General features: G+C 34.8%; 1 protein-coding gene across 6 annotated transcripts in view; it reads right to left on the bottom strand.

Annotated features, from left to right (window-relative positions):
• The window catches only part of CDH18 (cadherin 18), a 487,356-nt gene that overhangs the window by 380,284 nt on the left and 88,406 nt on the right, over positions 1-18,666 (bottom strand). For 4 of the 6 annotated variants that reach the window (XM_027668439.1, XM_027668449.1, XM_027668440.1 and 1 more), the window contains exon 2: positions 125-222. The exons of the other annotated variants lie outside the window; for them this stretch is intronic. The gene's annotated coding sequence lies outside the window, so the exon portion shown is untranslated. The remainder of the gene's footprint in view (positions 1-124; positions 223-18,666) is intronic. 6 annotated transcript variants of the gene reach the window in all.

The following is an 18,666-nucleotide window of genomic DNA, read 5'->3' as shown; positions in this document are numbered from 1 at the left end:
ACGTTTTTGTATAAAAGAAAGTCAAAATAATGGTAAAGTAATTAAAAAAATTATTTATCTAAGACAACAAAAACACTTCACTGGAGGTGAATGGAAATTACATAAAACATGAGAAACTACTTACTTGATGACTAACCAAGAATTTAGAAATATCTTTTCTATCAAACAGTCTTGGGATCTTCCACTGAAGATAACAGAAACCTGACAATTCAGCAGCTTTCACTGAAACAGAACAACAAAATTTTTAACATGATCAGAAAATAATGTTTTCCAAGATACTTATGTAGACAGACAACAGCATAGGCATTGGATTGTCCCTTGCAGCAGAACATGAAGATGTTAAGATGTTTTTTTCCCTGGTAAATCTATAGAGTCAGTACTAAAGTAGTGTATAATTTTTTTTTTTTTAAGTAGTTGTTCAAAATTGGAAATCTAATTGAAATAAGTAAATGCACAGCAATGATATTTTTAAGTTTTGTAAGTAGCTTGGGAGTAATACGTGAATTCATATCTCATGTCAAATTTAGGAAAATGAGCTAATTTGAAAATCAAATTAGATACTTTCACAGAGAAATAAGGAAGCATTGATTCTGAAACTGTTCAGAAACTACAAAAAATACTCAAACGACAAAATAATCTAGTCCCAATTTCGCACAAACTTAGAACTGAATCTGTTTTAGAGAATACTTCTCTTCATTTATATACATTACTTACCAACCCTTCCCAAATATGCATTATATCTATATAACCTCATTAAACACTTTGACTTGTCTTTGCTGTTATCACCTAACTAATCTCACAGTGTATGATACTAATAAAACTAATAACTAAAGAAGAAAAAATTAAAGATATATCAAATCACCAAGAAATTATTTTTGTATTATTCCTGTAAGCACCCTATCAGAAAATACGATGTCTGTAGATTTGTAATTAATGTGAAACCTTATACAGAATCTAGCTTTACCATGTAAAAAATGAAATAAACTTATCAATTTAATTCTTTTTTTTACTTCATCAGCTTTAATGTCTGTAGATCTATGACACTGAAAGAGTATGCCTTAAATGGAAGACAAATTAGTTTTTAAAAAGCATATGAGATAGAGCATTACTCAGTATACTGTCAATTCTACCATTAAAATATTTGAACTTCATTTACATAGAAACTTTGTTAGCTTTCTTAAAATGCACTGCTTGCTTTAACATACTCATGAATCATTCATGATAAGAAATAGAAGAAACACAGGCAAGACTAGCCCTCTGTTCCATATGTAGGTGTTTTTTTTTGCCCCACAACAAGACATCATTTCACAAGTCAAGAAACCTTGCTATAGACAAGCAAGTCAGCAAATATACCCCAAAGTCCTTCCACAAGAAATTGGGTCAAGATATCAGCAGAGGTTGCAGAATTTTTACTACTGTTCATTTGCCTCCTTGTAATATAACTGGTAAGTATCAGAGATCTCTTCTCACCCCAGAGAAACTGCAGACAGTAACAGCTAGAATACCAGCAGTACCTATGTTGCACAGTGCAAGCCAGTTACAAATAAAGCGTCAACTGCCCCAGAACTAGGCTTCTGATCCTTGGTTACATCTGAGATGTGTCATCAGCGACATGACTTATTGCATGTAGGTTTGTAACTCTTCCATACAACAGAAAAAATATCAGTTTTTCTGAGTTTACCCTGTAAAAATATTATAAGATTCATCCTATCTGTTCTTTTCCCACATTTCTTCAAAATTAGGAAATTTCTTCATTGCTAAATTGTCTGGTTTCATATTTGTTAACTTTTTCTGGCTCACTTCCACTGATCTCACCTTTAACATTTCTCCTGTAGTCGTAAAGCAAGAGGATAGATTTGTTTTTAATATCTCACTGGGATAATTGGTCTCTGGCTAGTCTTACAGAAACTGTTATTGATAGCTTTATGAGTTATAGTTTTATTAGGAATGAAAGCTGTGTTGTTCTTTGTATGTATGATCTTGATGTGTTTCCTCCTCGTATTAAGGTTCTGTTTATACATTGATATATGTAAAAGTCATTATAATAATTATTAATATTAATACTAATATTAATATTAGTATACTAATCCTCAATTACTGTTGTAATTATTAATTAATTTTAGAGCTTGTTTCCCTAAGCTACAGGATTTACAATGAAAGGAACACAAAACAATACATTAAACCATTGTGTATTATTTATTTATTTATTTATTTATCTATCTATTTCTGTTAGTGTGTTTTCTTAAGATCCCAAATTTACCCAAGAGTTTTTCTTACTCCTATGCTATTTCTTGGAAATTCAAGATCAAATTTTTCTTCCCTATGTGATGTATAATTAGTTACCTGATATAGACTGCTTTTTATCTGTCAGAGTCCGATTTTTTTCTGGGTTTGTAAGTGTTCAGCTCAAAGGTGAATAAATAAGCCCAATAGGGATTAAAAACTCTGAAAAGTATCATAATAGAAAAAAAGCTGTTGGTACATGGAAAATTACTGAGTTTTGGTTGAAAAGGCCAAGGGACATTAGTGGTCAGCCACTGCCTTCTTTTAGGCAGACATTCAGAGACAGAAAACATCATAGGGGAGACTAATCAAATATAGGCATCTAAAGACATATAAAACTGGATTCTACAGTAGACCTTTTGAAGTGGTCTTCAGGACATGATTAAATGTCACAGAACATCTAACATGACCTTAAGACAGCTAAATCCCACTCGACTTTGCTATGATGTTTTCAAACAAGATTTGAGATCAGTCCTGCGCATGCCAGGAATAGTGAAATGAAATCACTAGAAGAGTATCTGCCTTTTTTAGATGATGACTCTCCAGCTTTAGGGTGAGCTGCTTTTACCCCTGAGAGAGTATGGCACACAATAAAACTATCTTAGGTATATCAGAGTTCAATAACATACACAAAACAACTGGTGACCTGAGAGGGTGTATGGAATCACAGACTTTGTAAAATCTCCCTCTTCATTTGCTTTGAAGTGATACATATTTGAAGATATTTTTTCTTCCAGAGTTCTTAATCTTAAAGAGGTTAGTTAACTGGAGAAGACAGTTTAATTACAGAGAACTCAGATTCCAGGATTGTCTAACATTGTTCTCAAAGTAACTGAGATTAATACTAAAGAACACACAACAGATTTTTTTTTTGTTGTTCTGCAAACACCCATCAGACTTTTGAAGAAAAACTACCTTGACTCTTACCTCTCACAAACAAAGCTACTCTCATCATCCTTCAAAATTACTCATCAGCAATGTAACATGATGTATGATGTATTTGATGATATATTTTAAAATGGCTAGCAAGGCAAGGTCATAAGAAAATTATACTGTTTGTAGCAGATTCCTATTACACATTTCAGTCCATAAAGTTTATTTACCATTTGTGAGTTTCACCTCTAACCGCGTGGCCCTGTAATGCAGTGCTGTCATTGCCACTAGGTAAATAACAGGTCATTACCTCTCCAGAGAGGCTGTACAGTCTCCATCCCTAAAATGTTTCAAGATCCAAGTCTTGAAAGACAAACTGTTCAGCTATCTGCTGGTGAGGCTGCATCTCAAATCCTATGTTCAGTTTTGGGCCCCTCACTACAAGAATGACATCGAGGTGCTGGAGCACGTCCAGAGAAGGGCAAAAGAGCTGCTGAAAAGGTCTGGAGCACAAGCCTTATGAAGAGTGGCTGAGGCAACTGGGATTGTTTAGCCTGGAGAAAAGGAGGCTGAGGGAAGACCCTATTGCTCCCTATAGCCATCTGAAAGGAAGGTACAGTGAGGTGGAGGTCAGTCTCGTCTCCCAAGTAACAAGGAATAGGACCAGAGGAAATGGCCCCAAGTTGCACCATGGTAGGTTTAGATTAGATATCAGGGAAAATTCATTCACTGAAAAGTTGGCCAGGCATTGGAATAGGCTACTCAGGGAAGCAGTATGTAAACATCCCTAGAAACGTTCAAAAGATGTGTGGATGTGGCACTTAGGGACCCAGTTTAATGGTGAACACGGTGGTGTTAGGTTAAGGATTCAGCTCAATAATCTTAGAGGTCTTTTCCAACCTGAAAAATTCTATGATTCTGTACGGATGCCTAACACAAGAGAATGCTAGCATGCTTGGCATTAGCTACGGGGTGAACTTGGTTTCAACAGCAGATGATTCAGAAGTTTTATGTTTAAATAGAGGTTCATATTAGGGGATTTGACTAGAAAGCATAGGTGTCACCTTCTGAGTAATATCACGAAACATTTCAAATGCTTCTTGTCTCAATACTATATCACCTGTTATTTCATATCACTATGAAAAAGTAAGGACAAAAATAAAAGAAGTTATTGACAGCTACATCTACTAATGCTTTGCTAGGGCTTTTATTTCTACTATCTCAAAATTGAGTCACCTATTAAGTCAATGTTAGAACTCAGAATATGTGAATCAGTGCAAGAATTTTAAAATTAGTAAGCAACAATTAAAAAAAGAATAATGGATTAGAGGTGAAGATTAGGGTTAGAGAAAAATTCCTACTAGAGTACCTCAAGGACTTCTATTGGGATTTGTATTTTTCATTAACCTTGCCTCAAAAATCAGGATTTTTTAATGAAATGCAGTTTTAATGAAAAATGGAAGTGATGTATTTAGGAGTTACTGTCAGAGGACTGGAATATCATTCCTGGAGAACTATACAACCATGAAAAAGATATTAAACTGCTTTCTAGCACAGACTTTCTAGTTTCTTTCATTGTTTTATCTTCAGTTTGACATTCTTGCATCAGAACAAACAAGCAAAAAAGAACAGGCTTACAGCATCTCTACAAATCCTATCTACATTTCTACCATATATCCCAAGAGGTTACTCACATTTTCTAGTACCTATATACCAGAACCACGCTGTTCTTCATCCAGCAATGAAATTTCTCCAGAATTATGACACTTTATCCACAAAGCTACACAGGCTACACAGGTACCCAGATAGGTAAGGACAGATATGTTTTCATGGGGAAACCTGTCAACAGAATTTTTCACTTTATATGCCTTTGCAACACAAATCAAACTTGAAAAAAAAAACCTTCAAAAGGGATACTATACCAGCATGACATTGCTGTTTTATTAAATATCTTTTGCTGTTACAGGATTAAATTACTTGGGGCAACCAAAAATTTGGTCAGTCATGATGTTTTTATTTCAATATGACAGTGAAATGTTCCTGCTAAAATTTTTAGTTAGGAATAATAGCAAAGCTGGCTTGTGATTAATTTTCATTACCGTATCATGTTAAAAAAAGTTGTAATTAATTTTATATCTAAAATCAATATTAATCTCAACTACAAAGGGACAGCAATAAACACCTGCAGCACTTGCTCAAGGACAAATGAGGCAAAAGTTGAATGTGGTGAATATTTGCCCATTAAACTTATTTCTTTTAAAACATATCAGACTCAAATTTTCACCAGAAAGCAGTATCAATAGCAAACACATTACCTGAACAACTACAGAAGTGCATTCTTAAAAACCTAAGATCATTTGGTGTTTTTACAGTTCTTAGCCATAGTCACACAGACTGGAACACAGACTATTAGTAGCCAAAAAATGTTCATGATCTAAGTTACAAAATATATTATCTTCATATATGTTTTGCATCACCTGGATCTATGTAATTCCATGTACACAGAAACATTCAGGTTTTTGAAATTTCCAAAAATAGTATCATAACAGAACATAAATAAAGCCTCCTTATTAAAAAACAACCAAAAACAACGAAAAACAACAAAAAACAACCAAACAAACAAAAAAAAAAACCACCAAACATCCACTCTACAGTTTCTGAACAATACAGTAATTTTATTCCTTTTGTGATTTAATACGAAACCTAGAAAAATTTTCCCTATGAAAAGTTCTAAATAGCAAAAGAGAGGAATCTCAGGAATTGGACAGTATATAGAAGTAAAGGAACAGCTAAAAATGTGATGAAGCTTGGTGTTATTCAAAAACCAAAGCCCAGTTCTCCAAGAATATTTTTCATTGTATAGCTAAATAGTTTGCTAGACTAACTAAATAGTAACATACGAGGGAGTAAGTGCTTTTCAAGCTGTTAGTTTATAGAAACAGAACTTTAATATTGATTCCTACATGTGAAACTGTTTTATTACAGAAGAGAGTCAGAGGATTGGTTTTGTCTTTCTCCCTTTCTCTGTTTCTTTTGGTGTTATGATTACTGTATATTTCTGTGCAAAAAGAATAGAAATTGAATGGACCTACTTACCAGAAAATTCTGCTTTTGAAATGCAGTATTGGTGTTTTTGTCCATATGTGGTTACCTCTACACCTGTGAACTAAATAGGGCCAGTGCACAGGAGTAGGCAAGGCCACCCAATTGCCCACATTGTTTGACTGTTGGCACCCTTCTCAGCGTATTTTTAACTCATATCCAACAGGTCCCTCCTTGACACTGACTGTGCACAGTTTGCACAAGTGCTCAGTTTCCAACAGGCAGGTGGATAAACCACACCCTGTTTTTGCAAGGAGGAAGCTATAGTAATGAGAGTTGGAGTGAACACTCCTTGCTCCCATAGTGCTCACATTAATGATAATGCCAAGAGGCCATAAGAACTTCGATGAGTAATATTAATAGGCAAGGGGCCTGATACCTTCACGAATAAATTACTTATTTAATTCATCCATATAGGCTACAAGCTAAAGTAACCTAAATTGCTAAAGACTGTAAAAGCTTACAAAGCTCTTCCTATTGGAAAAAGTATGACCTTTTCTTTGATTTACCATGCAAGGAAAATAGTTTTGTACCTGTGAGTTGAAAGGACAGCAAATGTTTGCCCTCCATGTTTTAATATAAAGCTTAGTGTTTCCTGACTGAGCAATCATCAATTGTTAAAAAAAAAACCCAAAACACCACATTTGAAATAAAATTACCAACATATATCCTTGTTCAATGTCATGAAAATTTCAAGTTTGGTCTATGTCATAAAAATATGACATCATTTTCAATTCCCTCTATGCAACCACTTACTTTAAAATTTATAGTTGTTTACAAATTCTTTGTAGCATCAAAAAGAACTGTCATTAATACAATAAAACATTACCTAAAAAAATTCATTAGAATGGCATATGGAAAAAAAATCCAAAAACCTTGAAATAGTGCTAATACAGTGTAACAGCTCAGGTGAAAAAAGGAAGAAGCTTCACTTTGTCAGTATGGGTTGAAAATGGAGTTCCTCAGTAAGGTCTGCTTTCTTTCATTTCAGTGAGGTTAATAACACTGATTTCAGTGCTATGATTGTTCCAAAACAGAACACTTTACCTTCAGGGATCACATTGTTTGGTATGCAGTATGTTTTTCTATTCCACACAGGTAAAAAGCAAAACCAAAACAAAATTTTCCACACTATTATTATTACACTATCAAATACTTATAATGAGAAAGTTTATTATCTTTTATTAAGCTTTCATAAAATATTAATAATTAGGAAAAAAAGTCCTGTAACCTTAGGTAACCTAAGCTTCTTCAGACAAAAGAGTATTTGAAATTCTTTTCTGTCAGTGACTGTAGCTGAAAGACTACAGTCCTATTGCCTATACCATACATACACACACGTGTAATTCTCAAAGAAGAAAATGAAGAAGTGTTCGCTTTTTAAATGCAAATCCATATATTTTTCAGGTTGCATTATGCAAACCTGATTAGGTAAATCAAAACTAGTACTAATTAGATGTCAAGACTCGGTAAATTAAAATAGCAACTCATAAAGCAGAAAGCAACCTGAATAATCCTACACTGAAGTTACATAAAAGGTAAAGAGAAGAAACCTCACCATTATTTTTCAACTTACCTCCTCCCTGCTGTCCTAAAGAAGGGTGTGTTTACTTGTTTTTCACAAAAGAAAGGGTAAGGAAATAGGATAAGGAGAAAGAAAAGCCGATTATGCCCAGAGTCCTTTCTCTGCCTTTGAAGACTCAGGTTTCTAGAAAGAGAAACTACTTTTTTTTGTAACCTAGTACTATCTTCATAAGAATATATGATAAAACAGTTTGTGTTTGTAAAAGAGAAAACCTTTATGTAAAATTACAACTGTATAGTTAGGTAGATTTTAACAAATTATCATTTAATAACACAAGATTCCATTTAACCTGCACCTAGAGTAACACAAGATCTTGCTTTTCCTCATCCATTATCATGCTGGCTACAACAATTGTCTGAAGGAGTTTCAGGTCAGTTATATTTCTAACTGGATTTTTAAAAAAAATATGTCAAACTGAAGCTTCCTTTATAATTTAGATATTTATTTCTCTAACTGATAAGATTTCAATGACCACTCATTGTCTTTGAAAATGATCAGTTCACTGACACATACATAGAAAATAGTCCCTTTGTGTAGCATGCAGACAAGTCCATCAGCATAGTGGTTATTACATGTAAAAGAATTAAAAAACTAAGATTTAGCTATGAAAATTATTAGAAAATGAGACAAGAAGGTTGTCCCACAGTACTGATACTACTCTGTAACATGTTAGAAACTCAAGTTGACTTTGCTGGAAACTACTATTGTTCAGTTTCACTTACAATTAGACAAATTAAATATCAATTTAGCATCAGCTTTAATACTATTAACTTTAAAATACTGCAGAAAACATGTTACACCTTCTTCACAGAGAAAAATGCTAACGCATCTCTAGAACAACTGAAGAGCCATCTGGAAGATCATACTTGCACTGCAAGCATATGCACATCTACTGGCTGATCTTTCCTTATATAGACCCACAGCTGCTTCACAGCTGCTGAGGCAGCAGCTTCATCAGCACACACAAGGTCCCCAGAGGTCTTCACCTGGCCCAATCTCTGTGGCAGATTTTATTTCAAAGCCCAGGGAGAGTGCTGGGTGGTACCAAAATCTGTGTCACCCACACAGTGTTCCTTTCAGACTATCTTGGCTTCTAATTTTCATTGTGATCATCAGGATTGACAACCTCTGGTGTCTTTCCGGTACAAAGTGTACAGAAGCCTATTGATTGCTGGTGCCATAAGATGCTGGTCAACCAGGTTTGAAATCTGCTAGCAGATTTATTCTCCTCTCTGCATCAACATGATTTTTAAAATATGGGGTACCTTGAATGCCTATGCTTCAGCAATGATTTTATAAAAAATATTAAGTATATGTTCATAACTCCAAAACAAAAAAAAAAAAAAGAAAAAGAAAGCAAAAGCAATTTATTGACCTTCATATATATAGAGGATGGGTTTTAATGGATATGCTGGCTGTATTTCCTACATATTATATCACAACAGAAAACAATTCCATGTCTTCAGTTTATTCCCTGCACAGTTTTTATTTGCCTGAGGAGACCATCTTTCATATGTGGTACTCCCAACAACCAGTGCTAGTGGGAGGTTCAGGTCTGAGACAGGAGGCCAAATAAATTAAAGTCACATCAGAGACCTTCCCAAATCCAGGATGTTCACAAGTAAGCCATTGCTTCCCAATGCTAACAATTTCATTTTCACTGAGTTAAACCAAAAAAGTGGGCATCTATATTGCATTTATTAATTTTCTTTTCCATAAATGAATACGAAGAAGCCATTTACAAAATAATTCTAATTCTTTAACAAAGGAAACGCTGCTGCAGCTAAAGTCTTTATTTTTACAACAACCGATTTCTTTCCAACATGTGAAACTCTCATCCACCATGCAGCAACCTTTGGACTTCTCTTCCTCCTCAAAACCACCTTTGTCGTTCTTGACTGGAATTCTTCATATAGCTCACCAGACAATTCATACTGAGGTTTTATAAAACTTTGCTGAGAGGAACCTATGCATTTACTGTCTGTGGTCTCTTCAGGTATCATACTAGTGAGACAACAATGCCTAAGTTAAATGAAGTGTCTGTTTCTAAACTGCATACTAAAAGGTCTATGTCGAAACTGTATAATTTCTTTTTATGTAGAGGCTCTGAAGGCATCGCCTATTCTACTTCTCTTTCAAGTAGCCATCACGTCACCTTACAGTAAGCTACTCAACACCAATATTAATGTTTGCATTAAAAATCTCTTTGGAATAAAATAATTAAACTTTTAACTAGACATGAAAAGCATAATCAGCTCCTGAAATATTATCTATTACTTGACATTAATTAGTGGTTTAACAAATTACATCGTTATATTTTCCCTCTGCTTTTCTGCATTTTATTACAGGGAGCACATAAAGTAACATCTTTATGTGACAGTTTTGGGATCCTTTGGTATGAAAGGTACTACCTAAAAACCTGCAATATCCTGAAATTAATTTATTGCAATGTATTTTATTATAATTATCTGATCAGTTTAAACTGATGTGAACCAGCATAACTGCCCTTCTTTTTTTCTGTCTCAATCTGAACTTTGTAGTGATGCCCATAGTTTTCTCATTTAAGCTGATATATGTGTGATACATGATAAACCAGATTGGGCAAGTTTTAGGTGAAATTTGCTGTAAAATTAATATGGAAACCTTTCCTCTAATACTCCTCTCAACTGAAGGGGAAAACAATTTTTTCCTAACTGCCATCAGTTAATCCCAATTTAGCAGCAATGTGAATTAATAGATTGGCTCACAAAACAGAAAAGAAAGGAAGAAACCATCAGGAGAGGTTAGAGAATAGGAGTATCACATGGTATCACCACTGGATTAAAGGCAGAGTTGAATAACGACATCACAACAACAGTTTAGTGTTGAACATAAAATTGAAAATTTCAAAGATTCATAACAAGCAAGTTTATCCCAGTTTTCTCCTGAAAATGCAGTAATGGAAGATGAATTGAATAGTTGGGTCAATTTCTTGATTTAATACCATAAAACATGACTTGATTAAAAAAAAAAAAACACAAATCTTTAAAACTTCTACAGTTTAGGTAAAATGTTAGTAGAGAAAGGAAAATACTAAGCCCTGGCCACAGATAAAAAGAGATAATTAGTGGTCATAAAAACTAATTTTCATTATAATTTGAACAAAAAAAATAAAGAAAACTGCTTTAATTTGTGAAATAGACCAAAAAGAATTGAGTAAAAATAACTATAGAATTCTGTTGATAACATAATTTGACAATAAGCATATCAAGAGACTGCACTATATTGAGATTAAATCATCACCAAAAAAGTTTCAAAACTCAAAACTTGAGTACTGAAGTCCTAATTGTTATAAAAGCTTCTTGTGTAACACTTAAGTTTGATAATATACCAATAGTCAGAGTTTTGAGCAACATCAGCCAACAACATCAAGTAAAACATTTCAAGCACTTATTGGAGACCTTTCCAATTTTACCAATTTAACAAGGCTGTGCAATCTTCTTGACCTGATAGACTGTTGATGAGTTATTAGTAAAAAACCAAAGCAAACCAAACCACACAAAAACCCCAACCCGAAACAACCCAAACCAAAACACTTACACAAAAAATGCATATAAATGTCAGGAAAGAACACAGCACAACTTGCCGAATCAAATAAACCTACTTTTCTGCTAAACTTGTTACTTACACAAGACTGATTCTAGTTACACTAGAAAAAACGCAAAGCTTATTCTTTCTTTCGTGCACACACAGAGCCCAGCTAATTTTGGGCCATCTTACACAATGAGGAGGTGTCTTCAGTATGCAGAAGCAAAGAGAACTGGAAATACTCCTGCAACTACAGATTATGTGGTGCGCGGGTCTCCAAAAAGAGATTACATTTCATTGTGATCCCTAGTGCTTTCAAATCTGAATATATTCCCCATCAACAAAACCTGAGGCCACAGGATATCAGCAAATTCATCTTGGTAATCTGTGACTTTGTCCGTTACAACTAACCTGGCATGAAATCCATAACAAAGATAATGAGAAACTGTTTTGGGATAAAACTGCAGGTATATCCACTGGACAGCAATTCTCTACACCAAATAAAACAAATCTCAGAGACATACCCAAGAGTCCATTTACTGAGTTTGCAAAACCAAAAGGCAATTTTTTCAGTTACATTTCTTAACGGCTCCACTGAAAACCAGCAATTGTGAAGGAGCAAGATTCAGGATGGGAATGGTTCCAGGTGTGGAGAAAGACATGCAGCAATTGACAGGACTTCATTATATGAACTTTACAGTTATTATATGGACTTTACCGTCATTATGTGGTTTCAAATATGTGTATTGCATTGTATCCACACTACACAGTGCACAGCCTGGGCACGTCTGGGCTTGCCACAAGTTTTGCCTGCTCCCTGCTTCCCCGTTCCTCCCTCTGATTAGCTGAGAAAGCCGCAGAAAGGAGACAGTTACCATTCGCCCTTTCCTTCCCCGGTTCCTCTCACATTCCTCCCCCTTTGCCTGTGTCCCTACGCCGATTTGCTCCTCCCTTTGTCTGTCTCATGCTCCACCCCATGTTCTAGCCCTTTCCCCGCCCGAACTCATAAAATCCCGGCACATCTCAAAAAAGTATTCTATTTGCACCTCTACCTTGACCCTGGACCCCTTCGCGTTGTGTCACGGTCCCATTCCCCTCCCCCCTCAGACCGTGGCAAGCAGTTTTCCTGTATCCAGCCTCCTCATTAGACCTATATACTACTAGAGTATGCTATGAAGTTCTTCTTCAGAAACCTGAAAACACCTGAATTTGCAACACAACAAACAATAAAAACTATGATACCAACTGACTGTATGAACAGTCTCCTTTCTTTTCCCTGTAGCCTCCTTTCCTGGTCTGCCTTTGAGCCGAGGAGACCTGCCAGGAATGCCTTGTATCTGCCTGAAACACTGTTTCCTTAACTGCTCTTGGTGTTGAGACCAGTTAAACAGTTTATAATCACAAGTGTCAAGTTTGAAATATTGTAGGGCATTTTCACGTTAAAGACCTTAACTATGTTTCTTCTTGGAGGCATGAATTAGTCCAAATTGCTATCTTTTTTTCCAATTATTTCCTTTTATTCTGCAGCATGTAGATAATCCCAACATCATAATTCTTGTAGAGATTTGAAATAAGACACAAGGTACAGGAAAGGCACATTTAATTGGAGGTAAAGTGAACACAAAAAATTTGAACCATGAGATTATACATGGAGACCAAAAAGAATAATCATGTAAATCTCTGGATGAATAAGGAGGACCAAATAGAGTAGAAAATAACAGATAGTTTATGGAAGCAGTTGGAGCACTAAAATAAATAAGGCAATAAAATTATTGGGAGAACAAGTTAGCTCAGCGATAGTTCTCTCTCGCTGTGAAACATTTACAAGAAAGTTAAAACTAGGCAAGGTGAAGTAAAAGGCAGAAGAAGATCAATTTCATTTCACTTCCACAAAGTGAAGCAACATTTCAAATTGTCATAAAGCATTTGTTGTTAATTGCCATTATTGATCACTTTAGTCATGTGGCTGTGTTCAGATGGCCTCTGTTCCAGACAGCCTCTGTTACTCAGCTGTACTGTAAAATAAGACATGCTTTGATTCGTGCCTTCTTAAACTGAAACTGAACCCCAGATTTTCAATGCCTTTGTACTGCACCTACCCCACAGTTAAGGTCTTCTTGGCCCAGCTATTTAGGTCCTCTTCACTCATCCTGAACAAATGTTGCCATCTCTATTTAGAATAAACCACTGGTGAAAACAAAAAAAACACATTTGGTTCTCCCTTTCTCCAGGGCATTCTGAAAAACCCTGAAGATTGATGCCTACAGCAAAACAAGCTGACAAGTCAGTAATGACATCCATTTAAGAATGTTTTTCTTCAAGGAAAATTGCTTTGAATGTTTTGAATGATTTCACTTATTAATAAACAGTAATTGAACTGGAAGACCATAATGCATTTTTTTCTACCTGATTTCTAGAAACAAAATAGAAGTGTCAGAAGTGCTGCACACTCAGTGTCTTTCTGAATATATTAACACACAACTCAGGCGAAGTCTGAGTTTCAAGACCTTTAAGAGATGACTAACAAACAAGAACATACTGAGTTGAAATGTAGTTATGTATTCAAAGCAAAAACCTTCAACATATATCTAGTAAAGCAAACAGAACTTACAGGATTCTTACAATTGAACTAAAATTCACACCAAGTATGTTATCATTATATAGAACACATTTGTGCAAACAGAGCATAGTGCAGTGCCAGTTATGGAGGCATTTAAATATATGCTGAGCTACTTGGACAGAAATCCTATCTTGGATTGCAGACAAAAAGCAGAGCAAAACCTATAAAAAGAGACACTGACACATGAGTAAAGGAACAATGCCTAGGTGAGGTGCGCATCCAAATGTTAGCCTACTGTAGTTACAGAGAAAATGCATTATATTTAGATCTGATCCTGCAAAACAAGAAAATGTCACTTGACCTAGCACCCAAGATAGCAAAACTATGCTCAAGTTAAAACAAAGTGTAATTTTCAGTGAAGAGACTGAAAGTACAAAGAAAACAGAAAAAAAATTATATACTTCATATATCTCATTAAAAATACTAAGAATTAAGCTGCTCTCCAATTCTAGCATTCCAGAGTATCTGAGGAACAAAATACAAATACTGATCCAAATATTGGTTTGGGAACTTATAACCAATTTTAACAGTGAAAAAACTACTTGCTTTTCAAATATTTCTGTAAAAATTGTTTCATATTTCTCCGAAGTACAAGAAAACATGCACCTGTTGCATAAATTTAAGTATATAAGACACTAACATTCTTTAGTTTGCCATGGGTTGGGTTCAGGACAAAGTCAGGTAAGTTTTGGTGTCACTTTCCAGAATAATTAAAAATATTATTAACTCTAACAACATCTTCTCCCTTAAAATTTCTCACCGAGTCACATGGCTATTGCACACTGAAGTCTATTGTCACTAGCAGGTGAGGAAAAATTCCACTTTGTGGCTCTACTGAATGGCAAATGGCTCATCAAGATGAGGTAAAGATAAGTTTAAATTGGATATTTCATGCTAAAATCACCAAACTTGCTTTTGCCATTACTATCTGTACGTACCTAAGAGCCCAATGTCTCATCTCCAGCCTGATCTCTAACAGATCAGAACAGCAGAATTTCAGCACATGGTTCCAGAAATAACAAGAAATGCAAGGTTTTGCGAAGTATGAAATCTAACACAGTGGAATGCCATCTCTTCAATAAAGTTAGGATTTCATGCAAAGGACTTCACTAGGACTAGGTTAACCTACCCATTCTTTGTTAAATTATCCGACTGTCATGCATCAAAAAGAATACCATTACATAAAGTATATTATTATTCATCAATTTTACCTCAGCATCAAAAAAACCCCCTTAAAAATCAAGTATGGGCTTTAAATTTTAAATGTAAATGAATACAGGTTGCTTACAAAGATGCGAGTCCCAATTTAAATTTTTCTACTCAAGTCATACAGTGAAGCATTTTTTCCTCACTTTTACCCCTTTAACATCAAAGATAGCATGAGCATGTGTTCAGGTTGTCTTCATCAGGAATCAGAACATATGGATGTACCTTTTTCAACTGGGATCTTTGTTGTTTAATAACTTGACCTCAGACTAGCATTTCCTCTTCGGCTCTCACTGTGTCACATAGAAAGCGATGCATTCAATGCACAGGCACACAGCAAATCCAGCATCTTTAAACCAGGACAGTATTTTAATTCAGAAACATACTCCATTGACTGAATGACTGCAGAGGTCCTCCCAATGTCTTCACTTTTTGTTGATGTCTTAAGCACAAATACTTAATTTAATTTTTTATAGCAAGAAGAACAGAATGTCATTGCTACATTTGCTTTTCTGGAATAAAAGGAAATGTTGCCATACTACCAGCGTAACTCAGTAGATATGTTTAGGACTTCCAAATAGCTCTAGAGATAAGAGAATTCATCATGACAACACTATAAGGACACAATTTACATGCAAGAGAAAATGCAGTTTTCAAGCTAGTCAGTGTCAAACTGGCTTTTAAATTTAGTCATCTAAATCCAAATGTTCCTTCAGTGTGTGGGTATATAAGAAATGTGTGTTTTACTTGTAGCAGTGAATTTCAAAGCTTGTTTTGCAACAAACTCCTATTTTTGCAATGTCTCCCATTTTAAGGGGAAAATAAATTTTCATTCATGCTTCATGAATAAGATTTTTTTTAAAAGTTTTTATTTTTAAATGGAGACATATCAATTACCATACAGAGAAGTGTAATCTATGTACTGAACTGTTCTCTAGCTTTTCAAAAGAATGATAAATAAAATTTTTTCCCTAGTTTTGTGAAGTATTACAAGTTCTCTTAAGAACTGTTCCATAACAGGAAAGAACAAGGTTAAATTTCTCATTAAACATTAATTCAAAGTTTAACTCCTGAATAAAATAATTCTTGATTCTTTAGCAAATTTGTACAGTGCCCCTGAGGTACCACAGTCTCTTTAAACTAAAACTAGCACTAATAGCTTTATGTGCATATCTGCATATCTATATTAAGACATTAAGGTCAAATTATAGTATATCAAGTGCTGTTAGTAATTAACTGTGGTCCTGATAGAGCTCCCTCTGAAGCAAATGCAAGTATTTTCTGATTTAAACAGGAAGTTGAGTGAAATAGCAAGTTTAAAATAAATGTGCACCAAATATGCAAAAATAAAAATTATTGATTGAGTGAATATAGGCATAGATTGTCACAGTAGTTACTCCCTTTGCAGATACTGTATCAGTTTTTTCTTAAAATGCCTTATTATTCAAATACAAAAGACTTTTTTTTGATTCAAATTAAGGACCAGATCCATCAAACCAGAAATATCAAATATACTACAATTATAAGTCCCTATTTCAGTTTATACCTGTTTACTCAGCTTTAGCTGCACAACACAGCATAAAACCACTCTTCGTATACATCCCTATTTAAAGTGCCCTGTTCTCTGTGGGCTCTAGAATGTTCAAATTATGTGACCCGTATGGTGCATTAAAAAGCTTCAATGTTCACACTGAATTTAAGAGCTAAAGATGAGAATGAGAAAAGTGGAAGAATAATGTATGCATGCATCTGTTTCCTGTCTAGAGACAGAACTGGTGAAATTTATGTATATTTTTTTCAATCAGGGCGACCTTAAATGTTCTGAAGTTGTGCTATGCCCCCCCATATGAATCTACAGGAATCTAACATCAGTCTGATTTTATAAATATCCAAAAGTATGTATATATTATGCACCCACACCACTAGTGAGGATAAGAAGGAGGAAGCATTGTTAATGATAGGCTGAAGAAGACAAAAACCTGTATTGAAAAGGCAGAGACAACACCTGCTTGTTATGCATATAAAAATAAATAAATTACAACAAATGTATATGTGAAGAAAATGTTGCCCATCTTCTCAGGTATCTGGTTTTCTCTTTTATTCTTTAAATCCTGTAGAACTGATACGCAGTGTCTCTTAAGACAGGAGTGAAAGAGAGAGAGATACACTGTAATTCTTAGAAGACAGTAAAAGATCTTATTATTTAACTTCATGACAATGATTTCTCACCTTTTACAGTTTAAACAGGTCACAGTGAATTCCATCAACACCTTTGCATAAATATCGCCTTTTTAGCAGCCATACTTCCCAACGCCTAGCAAATTGTCTCATATGGACTGAGATATATTCAGACTCAGCCTGTGGGTTTACTAATTGTACTAATCGTACTTATCATTGTCTCACTAAAACACAAATGATAGTAGAAAAGTGTGAATGGAGCCAGGCAGTAGTTCTGTCCTTGTATCACATACCAGCAATTCCTACTTTTCTTTTGACACTGAAAATGATGGTGGGCCAAAACAATGCCTGAAGTATTCATCTAGACACTTTGCAAGATGAGTGTTCTGGTTCACTCAAACATTCCTTCACAACTACACCTGCTACCCATTCTCTTCTTGTATCTCTAGGAATACAATACCATCGCAGCACAAAAAGAGGGGGATTATGTCAGGCAGTCTCACAGGCATTCCAGAAAAATAGCACACTTAGCCTGCTTTTCCAAGTTCAAAATCAACAGTGTCTCAGGTCTTCAATGACTTGGAATGAATTCAACCTCTGTAACAGCTACAAGACTGTAAATCTTCATATTTTTCTAACCATACTGAGCAATTGTAGATTTCCAGTATGTACATGTTTCCAGAACTGCAAAGATTTCAATTCGATTACTAATTTTAGTGTGTTTATATTAAACACAATTTATTCTGAGGCCATTTTGAGAGGTTTGATGAAGATGGAGAAAATCAACTTTCTAGCCCCAAAGCCTTTTACAGAGGACATTCATGTTTGCAGGTTTTGGTTTGGTGGATTTTTGGTTTTGTTTTGGTTTCGTTTGGTTGTTTTGTGAAGTAAGTATATTTAAAAGAAAAAGAAAAAAAATGAAAAAAAAAAAGTAGCAGGTACAAGGTACAAGTGCGGCCAATAATGGTCCACTTGCCAAAGAGTTCGACTTGATAAGACTGTACAACATTTTGCCTGCTATCAGTGGGTCGTGAAAATTACTGATAAATCAGGTAGACCTTTTCATTTCCTTAAAGAGAACCACATTTACATCTCAGATTAACATGCTCTAACCAATTTATTATGAGTAATTTCAGGGTCATCACATTAAAAGATTTCATATGGAAACTCTTCTTCTTTTGCTTTATATCTTTGTATACCTTAAGAGTAGAGTATAGAGGTATTTGTCTGTCTACAGATACAAAAACATAAA

The sequence above is a fragment of the Corapipo altera genome, unplaced genomic scaffold, assembly GCF_003945725.1.
Source record: "Corapipo altera isolate COAL_440 unplaced genomic scaffold, ASM394572v1 184, whole genome shotgun sequence".
Lineage (NCBI taxonomy): Eukaryota > Metazoa > Chordata > Aves > Passeriformes > Pipridae > Corapipo > Corapipo altera.
The sequence above is the reverse complement of the archived record's forward strand: the minus strand, read 5'-3'. Positions and strand labels throughout refer to the sequence as shown.